The sequence below is a fragment of the Lissotriton helveticus genome, chromosome 1_1 (assembly GCF_964261635.1).
Source record: "Lissotriton helveticus chromosome 1_1, aLisHel1.1, whole genome shotgun sequence".
In the NCBI taxonomy this organism is placed as follows: Eukaryota; Metazoa; Chordata; class Amphibia; order Caudata; family Salamandridae; genus Lissotriton; species Lissotriton helveticus.
In genome coordinates, this window is record NC_136057.1 from 119,423,497 (window position 1) to 119,443,983 (window position 20,487).

The 20,487-nt window shown below is 49.8% G+C and overlaps 1 protein-coding gene across 5 annotated transcripts in view; it reads right to left on the reverse strand.

Annotated features, from left to right (window-relative positions):
• LOC144764418 (uncharacterized) overlaps positions 1 to 16,973 on the reverse strand; it is a 109,829-nt gene extending 92,856 nt beyond the window's left edge. For 2 of the 5 annotated variants that reach the window (XM_078650295.1, XM_078650292.1), the window contains exon 1: positions 16,813 to 16,973. The gene's annotated coding sequence lies outside the window, so the exon portion shown is untranslated. Of the gene's footprint in view, positions 1 to 16,077; positions 16,093 to 16,399; positions 16,564 to 16,812 lie in introns of those variants that run through there. The other 3 variants (XM_078650303.1, XM_078650299.1, XM_078650294.1) reach the window with 3 other exon arrangements.
• Between the last annotated feature and the right edge of the window lie 3,514 nt (positions 16,974 to 20,487).

The window sequence follows — 20,487 nt, forward strand, 5'->3', positions numbered from 1 at the left end:
TGTCAGCCCCTAGCGCCTTGAGACCCGTAAGGCTGAGTAGTTCTCACTTTACAAATACGATTTAAATTTGTTTATATTTTTTAAGGCGCTAAGATGACAGAGTTAAACGCTCGCTGCTCAACCGTGCAGTTGTCACTCACATGTTCGATTTCAGGCCAGAGTGCGTCAGATTTAAATAAGACACATTGGAGGTAAGGTCACCCGCACTCAGAGTGCTTAGGTTAATCTCTGAAATCAGCTAAGCTTCCTAAAAAATGTTCTGATAAGGGTGGCGGCTGAAGGGTCCCATCAACTGTGCAACAAGCATCGAATTCACTGTGGAGAAGCGTGGCTCAGTGGTTAGAGGCGGCAGACCCGGAAGCTGAGATCGCCCGTGGACCAGGGTTCGATTCCCCACCTCGGCGGGTCTCGGGCTCAAAAATTCCACGGACTCGACAATTCTCGATCCGGTGCCTACTCGACTCACGGGGTAACACTCTGCGACTCTGGGCAATAGCTTGCTTAATCTCCACTACGGCCCCTCGCGGCGGGATGCCTGGATTTCACCTTGTGGATACCCTGCTGGGGTATCTCACAGGGGAATAACAGGACGGGTTCCCTAAGCAAGCGCTTAGATACCGTGTCGTTGATTTGCGCTATATAAATACATGTACATTTACATTTACTGTCACATGTTGTACAAATATATCACGTTTTTAAGTTCTCAGAAGTTAGGAAGTGAGAAATGAAGGTCGACACCTAAATCTAGAAAAGGTGTCTCTATAACCCACCCGAACCAGTACCCCCTGCTTTCCCTATCACGTGACAATTACTTAACCTCGCCAGCAATAAACAAATACCACCTAGGCCATGTTGTGATTGGGCTCAGCCACTGTATTGACAGGCCGGGGCTTTCGGAGTGGACAGGGGCCCTCCATGTGGATTTAGCTGCAGGACTGCACTGCCTGTCCCGAAGGCCCAGCCACCTGAAAGACACCTGTAAGCCGCCACCAAGCCGATGTGTACTTCAGAGGTGCCTGAGGCCCAACAATGGCGGGGGACGCCTAAATACCCCTCCCCATCCCCCTGCGCACCAGATATGACGTGTCCAGCGCGCCCTGTAAAGGGACCCATCCTGGAGTCCCGCAGAAGCGAGTGGGGAGGTGCCTAATGCCACTAAGGGGTGGCCGCCCTCCGAGGTGGCCCCCTGCGGGCGCCGCGGGCAGCCGCATTCGACAGGCGATGGGAGGCCGTGAGCGGACGCCTGTGGTGAGCGCGGTGATTGGCGGCCCCAACAGTGGCTCAGAGCTGTAGAAAAACTACTCTCACATATTTCCTCTGATCAGAACAGTACAGACAAAATAAAAACAAATCTCACGTTCTGATAAACTTAATTAGTGCATGTTTCGGATGACCAGATGACTCCATGTCACTGAACCACCAGTGTTCCAGTTCTGGGATTAACATCACAAATCGGTGCCTTCAACGCGCTCGTCAAGGGTATTAAGCGCTATGTGCATGTCATTGTAGGTCAATTCTGGACAGGACAGGAGCACATGACAACACACATCATATCACAACTCACCACTACATTTCACACCATGCCACTTCCATTACGTCACTGCACTAACCACAACTTGCACACAAAGTTTAAAGTATTAAACACAACAGCCACATTGCTCTATGTCTATACCTCCCTGTCTACTGGCATAGTCCCGCTCCACTGGAAACAGGCAAAAGTAAAAGCGTTATTGAAGAAGCCCAATCTCAATCCTGATGATTAGGCAAATTATCACCCCATCTCCCTGCTGCCCACGATCAGCAAGCTTACAGAAAAATATGTAAACTCCCTGATATCCAGCCATTTAGAAAACAACAATCTATTACATCCTACCCAGACCGGATTCAGGTGCAAACAAGGTACCGAAACTGCCCTTATTGCAGTAGTTGAGGAAGCGAGGAAGATTGTTGATGGAGGTGGTTGTGCAGCCATACTTTTATTAGATCTCAGTGCGGCCTTTGACACCGTTAACCATTCTATTCTTATCCAAAGGATGAATGGTGTGGGTGTCACTGGCACCGCACTGGGGTGGCTGCAGCCCTCCCTCTCTGGGCGTACTTTCTCGGTATTTGAGGACGATATCTCTACCCCTCCTATGCATTTACACTGTGGCGTCCCACAGGGTTCATCCCTCAGTCCAACCTTATTTAATATATATATGAGACCATTGGCTGAGGTGGTGTTGCCCTGGGGGGTGCAACTAGTGACATACGCTGATGATACTCAGCTTATCATCACGCTCTCCGGGCAGATGTCGACTTATGACAGACTTTCCTCCTGCCTTAGCAGAGTCCGTGAATAGATGGATAACTCCTTCCTAAAACTTAACGGAGCAAAGACGGAGATTATTATGCTAGGGCATAACACACCCTCCTCGGTGGATGGCTGGTGGCCTAACACTTTGGGTCGCCCCCCACCCCCAAGAGACAAAATCAAGAGTCTGGGAGTATGGCTGGACCCAGCGCTTAATTTCCGGGCTCAAGCACAGAAAGTAGCAGCTATTTGCTACGCTTTGATGAGATCACTCAGGAAAATCATTGGGTTGCTCCCGTTTGAAGCAAGGCGGATATTAGTCCAGGCCTTCATTCTAACGCGCCTTGACTACTCCAACGCAGTTTACCTAGGGGCCCCACAGGGGACACTTAGGATCCTGCAGACTGTACAGAACTGTGCAGCCCAGATGCTACTACAGATTCCTCGTAGAACCTCGGCCAAACCAGCGCTCCGGAAACTTCACTGGCTGCCGGTTCAACAAAAGATTGAATTTAAGGCTATGACCATTGTCCACAAAGCTCTAACCAAATCAGGACCTGATCTTATTCAACCTTTGTTTTGTCCCCATCAAACCAACAGGACCCTTAGATCCAGCAATAAAAACCTTCTTGCAGTTCCCAGAATAAGGAGAAGCCGTATGGGTGGCAGGCGTTTTGCTGTTCAGTCAGCAAAACTTTGGAACAGCCTGCCTGACTCTATTCGGTTGGAGGAGAACCATCTTAGATTTAGGAACATGCTGAAAACCTTCCTATTTCCCTAAATCTCTGGGATGAATTGGTTCACTGAAGCGCTGGGATGCCCCCGGGTAACCATGCGCTATACAAATGAGTAGTCATTCATTCAGTCACTCTATAACATACCTGAAAAACATTACAACTATCTCAGGCTAAACACTTATAAACACGCCCTCAAGGCGAGACCTATTGTCTGTGCCAAGGCTTGTTCTCCTTTGCAACCTTTATGTCCGAATGTAGCTCTTGCAGCACTGACTCCCACCAGCCCACTTTCTTGATGAGGTCAGGCGGTAACTGTCATCCCTCCTGAGGCTTGAGCCGGGAGGTTGTTGTTTTCTGTGTTTAGCTAAATTTCAAAACTGCACGCTCTTACTAGCTGTCCTTACAGCGTTTTAACTGCACATTACTTAGCTTGATCACGAAGCTAAGCTGTTCTTGTTTTGCCTCCCCCCTCGCTGCACTAAGTCCCCTCCGCCTCCGCTTGACTACAAAGTGGCATTGGTAACTTGTCCCTTGGTTTCCTGCTAGATGGGGGTCAGAAACCTGAATCTCCTGAATTAAAACTCACCCCAGCCGAATTGAACGCTGCTTGAGGTGATTACTAACTTTGTCGGCCATTTTGGAGTGGGCTAGCCTTTGAAGGCACCCGATTGGACACTATATAAGGGGCTTCGCCGCATTGGTTCTTCTACCCTGTAACTGTCATCCCTCCTGAGGCTTGAGCCGGGAGGTTGTTGTTTTCTGTGTTTAGCTAAATTTTAAAACTGCACGCTCTTACTAGCTGTCCTTACAGCGTTTTAACTGCACATTACTTAGCTTGATCACAAAGTTAAGCTGTTCTTGTTTTGCCTCCCCCCTCGCTGCACTAAGTCCCCTCCGCCTCCGCTTGACTACAAAGTGGCATTGGTAACTTGTCCCTTGGTTTCCTGCTAGATGGGGGTCAGAAACCTGAATCTCCTGAATTAAAACTCACCCCAGCCGAATTGAACGCTGCTTGAGGTGATTACTAACTTTGTCGGCCATTTTGGAGTGGGCTAGCCTTTGAAGGCACCCGATTGGACACTATATAAGGGGCTTCGCCGCATTGGTTCTTCTACCCTGTAACTGTCATCCCTCCTGAGGCTTGAGCCGGGAGGTTGTTGTTTTCTGTGTTTAGCTACATTTTAAAACTGCACGCTCTTACTAGCTGTCCTTACAGCGTTTTAACTGCACATTACTTAGCTTGATCACGAAGCTAAGCTGTTCTTGTTTTGCCTCCCCCCTCGCTGCACTAAGTCCCCTCCGCCTCCGCTTGACCACAAAGTGGCATTGGTAACTTGTCCCTTGGTTTCCTGCTAGATGGGGGTCAGAAACCTGAATCTCCTGAATTAAAACTCACCCCAGCCGAATTGAACGCTGCTTGAGGTGATTACTAACTTTGTCGGCCATTTTGGAGTGGGCTAGCCTTTGAAGGCACCCGATTGGACACTATATAAACGGAAGACCATGTCTCCGCGCAGCGGACGCGATCAGCGGACGCGCCGGACCTGCGCCGGAGTCGCGCCAGAGTCCTGCCCGTCTGAGCCCGTCAGCGACCAGTATGCGGCCGCAGACGCAGGTACTGTCACCTTGGGCATTCCCCCTCTCACAACATATGACAGCTCTAGGCTTAAATCCCTGCAACCTCTACACTGTATTATTCCATCATGTATTAGCGCTGCTGCCAATCCCATCTTTCCACTTATGAAATGCTCACCTGACCTTCCCGGCAATGAAGAACATAACTGCCTTCTTCAACAGACTACTTCTTTGCAGACACGCTTAAAAGCTGGCCTGCTAAACTGCCATCCTTAGTCAAACACTCCCTTGACGTATTCCATACTTTGGAAGAAGATAAATGGGATGTATTGTTTCTTACTGAGACGTGGTTAGGAGATGACACCAATCCTGCGTTACATCTAGCAATCCCGCCGGGCTATAATATATTATGTGCCAACAGACAGAGCTCACACCCCGGGGGAGGAGTGGCCATAATATATAGAACCCATTGGTCTATTTCGTCTTTCGCCTATAATCAAGTAGAACGCATTGAAGCGCTTCCTTTTTGTATTAATACTTCGCCCAATTTTACATTCTCCGGCCTCCTGGCGTATCGACCTCCCAATTCTAAACCATCCCACCTTCCAGTCTTCCTGGATTACGCCCTACAAGCGTCACTGCGTTATGCCAATTTCACCCTCCTTGGGGATTTCAATCTTCATGTTGACAATATAGAGGATACTGCCTCCCTTAATTTCCTGTCCTCTCTGGCTGACGGCAGACTGAATCAAGTTGTTAGTGGTCCAACGCACAAAGCAGGCCACACTCTTGATTTAATCTGTACGAACTTAGAAGGCCTAGTCACACTCAATCCTGTTCCTATAGTCTGGTCGGATCACCTGCTTGTACCTTTCATATTTCCCTGCCACTGCACAAATCGTCATGTCCGTCCGGCTAAACAACTGGGCAGAAACTGGAGTAGGATTTCTCCTGATAGCCTAGCTCCTCATCTCTTATCTGTTGACCACTTTGACACGAGCCTCGACCTTGATACACGATTAACACACATTAATGACCACATTACTTCGGCAATCGATCAGATCGCCCCTATTAGGCCCATAAAAACCTATCGCTCTGCTCCCTCGGCCCCATGGTATTCGAATGATCTTCGGAAGCTCAAATCAGAATGTAAACATCTTGAGAGACGTTGGAGAATCACTTTCTCATCAGATCGTAAAATTCTTTACAAAGCCGCCTTGAAAAACTATAGGAAGAAGATCATTGAACATAAAAGAATATTCTTAGAAGAAAAAATTAATCGTACCCAAGGTTCATCAAGGGAAATATTTGAGACAGTCAGATCCTTCACAGATCCCCTGGCATTGAAACGACCTCCAGTGGTATCACAGACTCTCTGTGATAATCTCTCTGTCTTTTTCGAGAATAAAATAGCCACCATTCATGACTCTTTCCCTACCAACACCTCAGTATATAAAAGTCCTATACCCGTCTCTCTATCTGGCCCTGAGTTCCTGTTCGTTGATTTTGATTTTGCTCAGCTCAGCACCATGTGACTCTGGGCAATAGCTCACTTAATTTCCATGACAGCCCCTAGCACCTTGAGACCCGTAAGGCTGAGTAGTTCTCACTTTACAAATACGATTTAAATTTGTTTATATTTTTTAAGGCGCTAAGATGACAGAGTTAAACGCTCGCTGCTCAACCGTGCAGTTGTCACTCACATGTTCGATTTCAGGCCAGAGTGCGTCAGATTTAAATGAGACACATTGGAGGTAAGGTCACCCGCACTCAGAGTGCTTAGGTTAATCTCTGAAATCAGCTAAGCTTCCTAAAAAATGTTCTGATAAGGGTGGCGGCTGAAGGGTCCCATCAACTGTGCAACAAGCATCAAATTCACTGTGGAGAAGCGTGGCTCAGTGGTTAGAGGCGGCAGACCCGGAAGCTGAGATCGCCCGTGGACCAGGGTTCGATTCCCCACCTCGGCGGGTCTCGGGCTCAAAAATTCCACGGACTCGACAATTCTCGATCCGGTGCCTACTCGACTCACGGGGTAATACTCTGCGACTCTGGGCAATAGCTTGCTTAATCTCCACTACGGCCCCTCGCGGCGGGATGCCTGGATTTCACCTTGTGGATACCCTGCTGGGGTATCTCACAGGGGAATAACAGGACGGGTTCCCTAAGCAAGCGCTTAGATACCGTGTCGGTGATTTGCGCTATATAAATACATGTACATTTACATTTACTGTCACATGTCGTACAAATATATCACGTTTTTAAGTTCTCAGAAGTTAGGAAGTGAGAAATGAAGGTCGACACCTAAATCTAGAAAAGGTGTCTCTATAACCCACACGAACCAGTACCCCCTGCTTTCCCTATCACGTGACAATTACTTAACCTCGCCAGCAATAAACAAATACCACCTAGGCCATGTTGTGATTGGGCTCAGCCACTGTATTGACAGGCCGGGGCTTTCGGGGTGGACAGGGGCCCTCCATGTGGATTTAGCTGCAGGACTGCACTGCCTGTCCCGAAGGCCCAGCCACCTGAAAGACACCTGTAAGCCGCCACCCAGCCGATGTGTACTTCAGAGGTGCCTGAGGCCCAACAATGGCGGGGGACGCCTAAATACCCCTCCCCATCCCCCGGCGCACCAGATATGACGTGTCCAGCGCGCCCTGTAAAGGGACCCATCCTGGAGTCCCGCAGAAGCGAGTGGGGAGGTGCCTAATGCCACTAAGGGGTGGCCGCCCTCCGAGGTGGCCCCCTGCGGGCGCCGCGGGCAGCCGCATTCGACAGGCGATGGAAGGCCGTGAGCGGACGCCTGTGGTGAGCGCGGTGATTGGTGGCCCCAACAGTGGCTCAGAGCTGTAGAAAAACTACTCTCACATATTTCCTCTGATCACAACAGTACAGACAAGTTGAAAACAAATCTCACGTTCTGATAAACTTAATTAGTGCATGTTTCGGATGACCAGATGACTCCATGTCACTGAACCACCAGTGTTCCAGTTCTGGGATTTAACATCACAAATCGATGCCTTCAACGCGCTCGTCAAGGGTATTAAGCGCTATATGCATGTCATTGTAGGTCAATTCTGGACAGGACAGGAGCACATGACAACACACATCATATCACAACTCACCACTACATTTCACACCATGCCACTTCCATTACGTCACTGCACTAACCACAACTTGCACACAAAGTTTAAAGTATTAAACACAACAGCTACATTGCTCTATGTCTATACCTCCCTGTCTACTGGCATAGTCCCGCTCCACTGGAAACAGGCAAAAGTAAAAGCGTTATTGAAGAAGCCCAATCTCAATCCTGATGATTAGGCAAATTATCACCCCATCTCCCTGCTGCCCACGATCAGCAAGCTTACAGAAAAATATGTAAACTCCCTGATATCCAGCCATTTAGAAAACAACAATCTATTACATCCTACCCAGACCGGATTAAGGTGCAAACAAGGTACCGAAACTGCCCTTATTGCAGTAGTTGAGGAAGCGAGGAAGATTGTTGATGGAGGTGGTTGTGCAGCCATACTTTTATTAGATCTCAGTGCGGCCTTTGACACCGTTAACCATTCTATTCTTATCCAAAGGATGAATGGTGTGGGTGTCACTGGCACCGCACTGGGGTGGCTGCAGCCCTCCCTCTCTGGGCGTACTTTCTCGGTATTTGAGGACGATATCTCTACCCCTCCTATGCATTTACACTGTGGCGTCCCACAGGGTTCATCCCTCAGTCCAACCTTATTTAATATATATATGAGACCATTGGCTGAGGTGGTGTTGCCCTGGGGGGTGCAACTAGTGACATACGCTGATGATACTCAGCTTATCATCACGCTCTCCGGGCAGATGTCGACTTATGACAGACTTTCCTCCTGCCTTAGCAGAGTCCGTGAATAGATGGATAACTCCTTCCTAAAACTTAACGGAGCAAAGACGGAGATTATTATGCTAGGGCATAACACACCCTCCTCGGTGGATGGCTGGTGGCCTAACACTTTGGGTCGCCCCCCACCCCCAAGAGACAAAATCAAGAGTCTGGGAGTATGGCTGGACCCAGCGCTTAATTTCCGGGCTCAAGCACAGAAAGTTGCAGCTATTTGCTACGCTTTGATGAGATCACTCAGGAAAATCATTGGGTTGCTCCCGTTTGAAGCAAGGCGGATATTAGTCCAGGCCTTCATTCTAACGCGCCTTGACTACTCCAACGCAGTTTACCTAGGGGCCCTACAGGGGACACTTAGGATCCTACAGACTGTACAGAACTGTGCAGCCCAGATGCTACTACAGATTCCTCGTAGAACCTCGGCCAAACCAGCGCTCCGGAAACTTCACTGGCTGCCGGTTCAACAAAAGATTGAATTTAAGGCTATGACCATTGTCCACAAAGCTCTAACCAAATCAGGACCTGATCTTATTCAACCTTTGTTTTGTCCCCATCAAACCAACAGGACCCTTAGATCCAGCAATAAAAACCTTCTTGCAGTTCCCAGAATAAGGAGAAGCCGTATGGGTGGCAGGCGTTTTGCTGTTCAGTCAGCAAAACTTTGGAACAGCCTGCCTGACTCTATTCGGTTGGAGGAGAACCATCTTAGATTTAGGAACATGCTGAAAACCTTCCTATTTCCCTAAATCTCTGGGATGAATTGGTTCACTGAAGCGCTGGGATGCCCCCGGGTAACCATGCGCTATACAAATGAGTAGTCATTCATTCAGTCACTCTATAACATACCTGAAAAACATTACAACTATCTCAGGCTAAACACTTATAAACACGCCCTCAAGGCGAGACCTATTGTCTGTGCCAAGGCTTGTTCTCCTTTGCAACCTTTATGTCCGAATGTAGCTCTTGCAGCACTGACTCCCACCAGCCCACTTTCTTGATGAGGTCAGGCGGTAACTGTCATCCCTCCTGAGGCTTGAGCCGGGAGGTTGTTGTTTTCTGTGTTTAGCTAAATTTCAAAACTGCACGCTCTTACTAGCTGTCCTTACAGCGTTTTAACTGCACATTACTTAGCTTGATCACGAAGCTAAGCTGTTCTTGTTTTGCCTCCCCCCTCGCTGCACTAAGTCCCCTCCGCCTCCGCTTGACTACAAAGTGGCATTGGTAACTTGTCCCTTGGTTTCCTGCTAGATGGGGGTCAGAAACCTGAATCTCCTGAATTAAAACTCACCCCAGCCGAATTGAACGCTGCTTGAGGTGATTACTAACTTTGTCGGCCATTTTGGAGTGGGCTAGCCTTTGAAGGCACCCGATTGGACACTATATAAGGGGCTTCGCCGCATTGGTTCTTCTACCCTGTAACTGTCATCCCTCCTGAGGCTTGAGCCGGGAGGTTGTTGTTTTCTGTGTTTAGCTACATTTTAAAACTGCACGCTCTTACTAGCTGTCCTTACAGCGTTTTAACTGCACATTACTTAGCTTGATCACGAAGCTAAGCTGTTCTTGTTTTGCCTCCCCCCTCGCTGCACTAAGTCCCCTCCGCCTCCGCTTGACTACAAAGTGGCATTGGTAACTTGTCCCTTGGTTTCCTGCTAGATGGGGGTCAGAAACCTGAATCTCCTGAATTAAAACTCACCCCAGCCGAATTGAACGCTGCTTGAGGTGATTACTAACTTTGTCGGCCATTTTGGAGTGGGCTAGCCTTTGAAGGCACCCGATTGGACACTATATAAGGGGCTTCGCCGCATTGGTTCTTCTACCCTGTAACTGTCATCCCTCCTGAGGCTTGAGCCGGGAGGTTGTTGTTTTCTGTGTTTAGCTACATTTTAAAACTGCACGCTCTTACTAGCTGTCCTTACAGCGTTTTAACTGCACATTACTTAGCTTGATCACGAAGCTAAGCTGTTCTTGTTTTGCCTCCCCCCTCGCTGCACTAAGTCCCCTCCGCCTCCGCTTGACCACAAAGTGGCATTGGTAACTTGTCCCTTGGTTTCCTGCTAGATGGGGGTCAGAAACCTGAATCTCCTGAATTAAAACTCACCCCAGCCGAATTGAACGCTGCTTGAGGTGATTACTAACTTTGTCGGCCATTTTGGAGTGGGCTAGCCTTTGAAGGCACCCGATTGGACACTATATAAACGGAAGACCATGTGTCCGCGCAGCGGACGCGATCAGCGGACGCGCCGGACCTGCGCCGGAGTCGCGCCAGAGTCCTGCCCGTCTGAGCCCGTCAGCGACCAGTATGCGGCCGCAGACGCAGGTACTGTCACCTTGGGCATTCCCCCTCTCACAACATATGACAGCTCTAGGCTTAAATCCCTGCAACCTCTACACTGTATTATTCCATCATGTATTAGCGCTGCTGCCAATCCCATCTTTCCACTTATGAAATGCTCACCTGACCTTCCCGGCAATGAAGAACATAACTGCCTTCTTCAACAGACTACTTCTTTGCAGACACGCTTAAAAGCTGGCCTGCTAAACTGCCGATCCTTAGTCAAACACTCCCTTGACGTATTCCATACTTTGGAAGAAGATAAATGGGATGTATTGTTTCTTACTGAGACGTGGTTAGGAGATGACACCAATCCTGCGTTACATCTAGCAATCCCGCCGGGCTATAATATATTATGTGCCAACAGACAGAGCTCACACCCCGGGGGAGGAGTGGCCATAATATATAGAACCCATTGGTCTATTTCGTCTTTCGCCTATAATCAAGCGCTTCCTTTTTGTATTAATACTTCGCCCAATTTTACATTCTCCGGCCTCCTGGCGTATCCACCTCCCAATTCTAACCCATCCCACCTTCCAGTATTCCTGGATTACGCCCTACAAGCGTCACTGCGTTATGCCAATTTCACCCTCCTTGGGGATTTCAATCTTCATGTTGACAATATAGAGGATACTGCCTCCCTTAATTTCCTGTCCTCTCTGGCTGACGGCGGACTGAATCAAGTTGTTAGTGGTCCCACGCACAAAGCAGGCCACACTCTTGATTTAATCTGTACGAACTTAGAAGGCCTAGTCACACTCAATCCTGTTCCTATAGTCTGGTCGGATCACCTGCTTGTACCTTTCATATTTCCCTGCCACTGCACAAATCGTCATGTCCGTCCGGCTAAACAACTGGGCAGAAACTGGGGTAGGATTTCTCCTGATAGCCTAGCTCCTCATCTCTTATCTGTTGACCACTTTGACACGAGCCTCGACCTTGATACACGATTAACACACATTAATGACCACATTACTTCGGCAATCGATCAGATCGCCCCTATTAGGCCCATAAAAACCTATCGCTCTGCTCCCTCGGCCCCATGGTATTCGAATGATCTTCGCAAGCTCAAATCAGAATGTAAACATCTTGAGAGACGTTGGAGAATCACTTTCTCATCAGATCGTAAAATTCTTTACAAAGCCGCCTTGAAAAACTATAGGAAGAAGATCATTGAACATAAAAGAATATTCTTAGAAGAAAAAATTAATCGTACCCAAGGTTCATCAAGGGAAATATTTGAGACAGTCAGATCCTTCACAGATCCCCTGGCATTGAAACGACCTCCAGTGGTATCACAGACTCTCTGTGATAATCTCTCTGTCTTTTTCGAGAATAAAATAGCCACCATTCATGACTCTTTCCCTACCAACACCTCAGTATATAAAAGTCCTATACCCGTCTCTCTATCTGGCCCTGAGTTCCTGTTCGTTGATTTTGCAGAGATTTCTCTGGAACAATCTCTCGCAGAACTTCTTAAAATTAAATCTGGCTCTCCGCTGGACCCATGGCCGGCTAAACATTACAAATCCTTAGCTCCCATCCTTAATCCCTTTCTGAACAGAATATGGAATGATTCATTACAGCTGGGAGTTTTCCCCGACACCTGGAAACAAGCACGCCTGGTTCCGATAATTAAGAAGGCCAGCGCCGATCCCTGTTATCCTGCCAACTACAGGCCCATTTCTCTACTGCCTGCCCCTGCTAAAGTACTAGAAAGACTTGCTCAACAACAACTAGCTAGCTTTCTCGAAACATCAGGTGCCTTTCACGATTCTCAGCACGGCTTTAGACCAGGATACAGCACTGAGTCGGCTCTCATCGAGATGTCAGAAGCAGTAAGATGGAAGCTGGACGAGGGATCAAGAGCGGTGTTGGTGCTGCTGGACTTGTCGGCAGCATTCGACACCGTCTCCCACCCCCTCCTCCTTGATCGCCTGCATTCAAAAGGTATTCAGGGCACGGCCTTAGGATGGATTTCATCCTTCTTGTCTAGCCGGACCCAGGCAGTGTTTACCCCCCATTCATTTCTGAAAGTCGTCCGCTTCGGTGGGGAGTCCCTCAGGGCTCCTCGCTGAGCCCCCTCTTATTTAATGTTTATTTTTCCCCACTTTTTGATATCATCGCCCAAACTGGTATAAAGGTCACCTCCTATGCTGATGATATCCAGCTTATGTTTTCTTTCAATAACATCTCCCCCTCAACTTTTGATCCATTAAAAAATTGTCTTCGTACAATTGCTCACTGGATGGACAGTAATTTTCTTAGATTGAATGCTGGGAAAACGGAGGTTCTATTTTTTCACCAGCCTTCTCCACTGGACCCTAATATTTGGTGGCCTACCGACTTAAGTACCCCCCCCCTCCCAAAAGACTCTGTGAAGAATCTTGGAGTGAGATGGGACTCCAACCTCACTTTTCATCATCAAGTGCATACAGTCTCCACTGCCTGTCTAGCCAAGATTAGAATGATAAAAAAGTTCATTCACTTTCTGCCGAGTAACACCAGGAAGATTGTAGTCCAGGCGTTGATTACTTCACACCTGGACTACGCCAATGGCCTCTACACTGGCCTGTCTGCAGGGCTCAGTCATCGCCTTTAGACAGTACAGAATGCGGCGGTGCGATTGGTTACCGGTCTCCCCCTACGTGAGCACATCACCCCTCACCGCCGCAACCTCCACTGGCTACCACTGCAAAAGAGGGCCGAATTTAAAGCTTTGGTACTAGCTCATCGGGCAATGCAGGGTAAAGGCTCCGCATATCTGTCTTCCTGTTTGATCCCTTATAATAACTTCAGGACTCTACGTTCCTCGTCAAAAAACCTCCTGTCGGTTCCTAGATTCAGGAAATCCCGCTCAGGTGGGAAAACTTTCCCAGTGTTGACAGCGGCCTTATGGAATAAACTTCCTTATGCCATCCGGCTGATCAAAGACGAACAACCTTTCCGGCGAGCACTCAAAACTCACCTGTTCTGCTGAGTTACTTCTGCCTCAATTAACCATCAAAGGTCTGCATGTAGTTATACAGGAGCGCCGGGACATCCCGTTGGGGTAGCTGTGCGCGATACCAAAACACACTAAATAAATAAATAAATAATCCCATCCTAAAAGCTGAACTAACCACTCCGATCCAGAAAGATTGACTGGAAAAATGCCTTCCCAGCCCATGGTCCCCTGACCTCTCCAAGCAAGCCTTCATGGCCTGCTCGACTTGGAATTTGGTGAAAGGCTTGTGATTGGCGTGTATTAACAGGCAGCCTCTCTTGTTGGGGCGAAGGGCCAAGTACTTAGCGACCAAGCCCACATGGCAGTACCTCTTGTCCCCCAAGGGTTGTAGCAAAATAACCTTCCCCAGCCCTGCTTGGTCAGTTTTAGATCTTTGTACCAGTATTCTTAGTATTCTTGTAGGTCTGTGCACTTTGTCTATCATAGAAGAGAGAGGAGTTGGCCTAACGGCTAGGGCGGTCAACCTGGGAACTAGGTTTGAGTCTCGGCAATGACGCTGAACATCCTGTGATTCTGAGCAAATAACGTAATCTCCCCGTGCCTAACAAAAATGAATGTGTCCTCAGGTAATGCAACTGGTGCTATGTAAAGCGCTCCAATACCCGATTTGGGTTAAGTTTGCGCTATATAAAACTCTGTAAAATGAAAATAAAATACCCTGTAGCGTGCAGAACTCGAGAGGCGACCGAGAACCTGGAACTCCTGTATCCCCTCTAGCCCATCCCTTAAGTGCTGCCCTGATGGGAAATGCCCTGGCAGGACCCTGTTACCCCCTTATTTTGGCACGGTGGTTCACAGCAGCCAGGTGGCCTGTGTTCCAATGTGGCCGGACCCCCATACAAGGCTAGAAAGTGGAGACGTAGGACTTGTAGGGTCTCCTGGTGCCCGGTGCGAGGGAGGGTTCGTCCAGTTCCATTAACAGCCGTCCCACTGTAGGAGGTGCCAACGGTGTGTCAGGAAGTGGGCCATCTCCATTCTCGCTCGCGGCCACGCCTCCCGGAAACGGAGCCACTGAAAACGAGAGAGAGCGTCAGCTGCCACATTCTTGACCCCTTGGATGTGCCTGGCCCTAAACTCAACGTTGTTGTGCATGCAAGCCCAGTTCTCTCAGTAAGCAGAGCACCAGTGGACACAGCGTCTGTGAACAAGCAGAGTTCAGGGCTGCCTGACAGGTGCTCTCCAGATAAGGGAGCCATTAAATTTGGATAAGAATTCAGCCCCATCCTGAGGTCCTGTTTGAGCCCCTTGTTCAGTCTGACCAGGTGATGTTTCTGTTTTGCACTGACCGTGGCCCTGGCCAACCTTCTGGCAAAAACCCTCCCCGCTGGAATCACCTTGGACGCAAATTGTAATTTACCATAAAACTCTGGATGGTGCCCAGAGTTGCTTTCTCTTTTGCCAGCATTGCATGAATGTCCTGAAAAAGAGCCAGCACCTTGCCCACCGGGAGTCTTGACACACCCTCCACCGTGTCCCGCTCGATTCCCAGGAAAGGCAGAACCGGAGCTGTTCCCTCAGTTTTACCTGGCGCTAGCGGAACCCCTAGTCTGTAAGTTAATCTTGCAACTTCTGGAGTGCCAACCTGCAGGCCATGGGCATGCACCTGTCGTAGTAGGACTGTCCATCTAGGCTGAAACCCAGCAAGGGGTGGCTGCCCGGGTGGACAGGCAGCCAGCGGACAGCCGATTCAATGTCTGCCTTAGCTAACCAGGCTCCTGACCACATCTATTGCCACGTCAACCGTGCAATAAGGCAGCGAACAGCGTGGCACGATGCTCAGAAAGGCAGGCCAGCTCTGAGGGGCCTCCCTGGCAGAGTGCCGGAAATGAGGCATGTACCACGCCGGACTTTAAGGACCCCCGGGGGTCCGAAACACTAGACTTGTGGCCGTGCCTAATGTGCACTAAGGTGGCACCCTCCTCAGTGGGCAGAGTGTGTGTGCCTCGGGCAGCCTCACCCGCGGCACATTCCACTTGTTATCTGTCAGGTGTTCTGTGATGGGGCCTGCAGGTCTCTTGACATGTTGGGAGCATCACATGTGCATGAAAAGAGACGCCAACTGACCTCACTCCGGTGCAGGCGCTTCAGCTACCCCAAGCACTGGCGTCTGTGGTGAAAGTTGCCTAAAACCATCGGTAAGAAAACTAGCAAAACACATTCTTCTACTTGTAAAGATGCCTCAGGGCGCCCCAGGGGGACCTGGCCCACCCTCTAGAACCGGACCTGCCGGCGACGACTCACCTGCCGCAGATCACACGGCGCGCTCACCTGTAGAGATCACACGGCGCACTCACCTGCAGCAGATCACACGGCGCGCTCACCTGTAGAGATCACACGGCACGCTCACCTGACGCAGATCACACGGCGCGCTCACCTGCCGCAGATCACATGGCGCGCTCACCTGCCGCAGATCACACGGCGCGCTCACCTGCCGCAGATCACCCGGCCCGCTCTCCTGCCGCAGATCACACGGCGGGCTCACCTGCCGCAGATCACCCGGCCCGCTCTCCTGCCGCAGATCACACGGCGGGCTCACCTGCCGCAGATCACACGGCGCGCTCACCTGCCGCAGATCACACGGCGCACTCACCTGCCGCAGATCACAGGCGCGGTCACCTGCAGCAGATCGCACGTGCGGTTACTTCACACGGTGCGGTCATTCCACACAGCAGTCCGGGGTGAAGATAACTCGCCTGCCTGTGTCTGCCGTCCAAGGGTTGTGTGCCCCCCCCTTTGGCATTATCAGTGAAGTCGGAAGTGATTCATCCCGTGGGGGTGGACACCCTGCAAGCACCCCCACCGGGAGCGATGTGAGAGGTTGCAGGACGGATGGGGGGCTTTGGTTAACCAATAAATGTGCCCCCCCACTCCTCTCTAGACAGGGAGGGGTGGCGGCATCGTGTAGACATGGGCTCAGTCTTTTATTGCAGTATTTCACCTCTAATTGTACTTTGTTTTCTCTTGTAACCCACTCACTTGTCACTCTTTCCTCCTGTTTTGCTCCGTTTGCTCCTCTTGTATTTTGTTTGCTCTGATTGTCACCTTTACCTCCTGTAACTTTACATCTGCTTCTGTGACCTGCTGACGTGTCCTGTCCTCATGGGTCACTTCGTGTCCTACTGTGAAGCCTCCGACGCCCTCGGGTAAAGGCCGCGCGAGAGAAAACGCATCAAATAAAATAAAAAAGTAACTTCCTCCCCCAGCCCCCCCCCTGCTTCCTCTTTCCTCTCCGCCCCCTCTGTTATGAAGTTAGCACACTAGTAGCTGGGAGTGGGAGGAGCTAGGGGGCGAAAGGAAGAGGAGGAGTGAACACAGGAAAGGGTCAGTTAGAGCAGGGACAAGGTAGGAGTGAGATGTAGAGAATAAAGCTCCTGTGAACATTATAATAATTGTTGTGTTTATTGTAGCTGGATGCTACAACTGGCGACGAGGGGTGGGATTGAGCAAACCCCACTGTGCAGAGCCTCGAACGCCTTGTCCCTAGCAGCTGTCGCGCTGCAAACGCACTGCACACTGGAAGTGTGTGTCCCGAGTGCGAGCCTAAAAGAAAGCAGGAATCGGGAGCCCACTCCGACCCTGTGGAGTGCCCCAGAGGTGTGGACGACGCCCACGACGTGCTGCCAGTAAGCGCTGATGCGAGCGCTGAAATCTGTGTCCAAGCGAGATTGGACGTCGGAAAACCTCACGCCCGATGCGTGAGGTTTAGGAGGCCATCGGCGGAAGAACGCGGGAACTGCGGAGGCAAGTCGGGAGCCCACCCCGATCTCACCTGATGTCCATGGTGTTGGTGGAGAAGTGAATCCTGGCGTGGACTGCCCCAAAAGCCGACCGCCGGTGAGTGCTGAGTGCCCCCGAGTGAATGAGCCTGGAGAGCCAGCCTCGTGTGTGCCTGCAAGGACGGCGGCCATCTTGAAGTCAGGCGCTGGAGTGAAGACAGTAAGGACAACCCTGTGCAAGGCCACGGCGGCCATTTTGAAGTCAGGCGCTGGAGAAAATAAGCATTGGCACAGTAAACAAGCATTGGCGACTACGAGAAACAAGCATTGGCAAAATAAACAAGCATTGGCGACTGAATGAAACAAGCATTGGTAAAGCAAACAAGCATTGGCGACTACAAGAAAACAAGCATTGGCAAAATAAACAAGCATTGGCGACTGAAAGAAACAAGCATTGGTAAAGCAAACAAGCATTGGCGACTACAAGAAAACAAGCATTGGCAAAATAAACAAGCATTGGCGACTGAAAGGCGACTACAAGAAAACAAGCATTGGCAAAATAAACAAGCATTGGCGACTGAAAGAAACAAGCATTGGTAAAGCAAACAAGCATTGGCGACTACAAGAAAACAAGCATTGGCAAAATAAACAAGCATTGGCGACTGAAAGAAACAAGCGGTGGCATAGCAAATAAGCACTGGCAAAGACAAGTGAGATCGTTGCAGAATGTCCGAAGAAGATGCTCAACCTCCACCCAGTGGATCACTGTTGCGAGCACCCGCTCCTATCAAGGTAACAACGGAAGGGAGCATGGGCCCCAAATGGCAAGAGTGGCTGGAAGAGTTTGAAGATTATATTGAAGGTTCAGACATCACTGATGAGAAAAAGAAACTGATTGCTCTGCGCAACCTGGCGGGGCGAGAGATAGTCAAGATACTCAAAGACCTGCCCGCTGCTGACGTCGATACTTATGTTAAAGCGTGTGAAGTCCTGAACAAGAAGTTTCTTCACAAGAGAAATGTGGACTATGAACGACACACATTTCACTCTGCCAGGCAAGGGAAGGATGAGCCCATGAGTGCCTTCATGGTGCGTCTGCGGAGACTAGCCAAGTACTGTGAATTCGATTCTTTCTCTACTGACGCTGCCATCAAATCCCAGATAATAGACGGATGTCATTCGGATCAACTAAGGAGACGACTACTGAGGAAACCGCATGGATTGGATGAAATAGAGGAGATGACACGAGCTTATGATCAGGCGGAGAAGTACGCCGCTGTCATGGAAACGGAACACAAAGGGAGTCATGAACAGGCGCGACGCGTACACGCCAGAAGTGACAGTCGGAGAAGCTCCAGAGATAAACGATGGAGATCACACACATCCTCCCGTCAAGAGCAATCAGACTATCAACGTCGAGAACCATGGAGGAAGGAGAGACGACAAGAAAGAGTGAGAAAGTGCTACCGATGCGGATATGATTACCCTCATGTGGACAGCTGCCCGGCCATGGGCCAGAGATGTCGAAAGTGTGGTCGCACTAACCACTTTGAAGCGATGTGCGGGGACTACAACAAAGAGAAGCGAAGTGGCCACTCAGGTACCACACGATCTGACACACGAAGCAGAGCTACAAGAGTGTCGCGGCCCGACACTCGAAGACACCATGCGCGAGCTGTCCAAGATCAGACGGAGCGGTCCCCTGAATCGTCACATTCTAGCAGAGAGTCACGTCGGTCTCGGTGGGAAAGGAGGTCACCTTCCAGAGAATCCAGACCTTCGTCCCGAGACTCTGTTTACACCATTGAATATCTGAATTTGGCAGCAGACCCGGACCAGCTTAAGAGATACCCTCGGCTGGACATTAAAGTTGGAAATCACGAATCAAAGTTTGTATTAGACTCTGGTGCCTCCTTGAATTACATTCCAGTGACTGAATATGAAAGGATGAGTCCACGACCTCCCCTGATATTCGCACCTGTAAGAGTCTTCACGTGGATGGCTAAGAAGCCACTTCCCTGCCTAGGGAAATTCTCGACGACACTTACACACGACAACACAACCATTTCAGCAGTCATCCATGTTATCAAGGGCCCTGAAGCAGACTGTCTTTTGAGCCTACCAACTGCTGAACGACTCCACCTGGTGGAAATTCTCTTCAGAGTTAGCGACATCCGAGATGTGACTCGCCTGTTTCCCAAGTTGTTTCAAGGCCTGGGCAAATTGAAAGACTGTCAAGTGCGATTGCACATCAACGAACAAGTCAGGCCTGTCGCCCAACACCCTAGGCGAGTACCATTTCACCTACAGGCCGCTGTTGAGGAAGAGCTCCAAGATTTGTTGACTGCGGACATCATTGAACGCACTGATGGCCCGACCCCATGGGTTTCACCGGTCGTCATCGTTCCCAAAAAGGGCACGGCCAACAAAGTCAGACTCTGTGTGGACATGCGCTTGCCCAACACTGCGATAGAACGAGAGCGGCACCCGGGGCCACACTTGAGCGACATGATCGCAGCACTCAACGGAGCCACTGTGTTTTCCAAATTGGATTTAAATAAAGGTTACCATCAACTGGAATTGGAAGCAGGGTCCAGATATATCACTACTTTTGCAACTCACCTGGGGTTGTTCAGATATAAAAGACTGAGTTTCGGTGTGTCCTCGGCGGCCGAGATATTTCAGGAAATGATCCGACAGGTCATTCAAAATATTCCAAACACGCTCAACTATAGCGATGACATCCTTGTCTATGGTTCTGATGTCAGAGAGCACGACATTGCGCTCAATCGTGTCTGCCATGCCCTATTGGCAGCCAATTTGACTCTGAACAAAGAGAAATGCGAGTTTCACCAGGACACGCTGAAGTTTTTCGGTCACATCTTTTCTGGTGCTGGCATGAAACCTGATCCCGACAAAATCATGACATTGAACA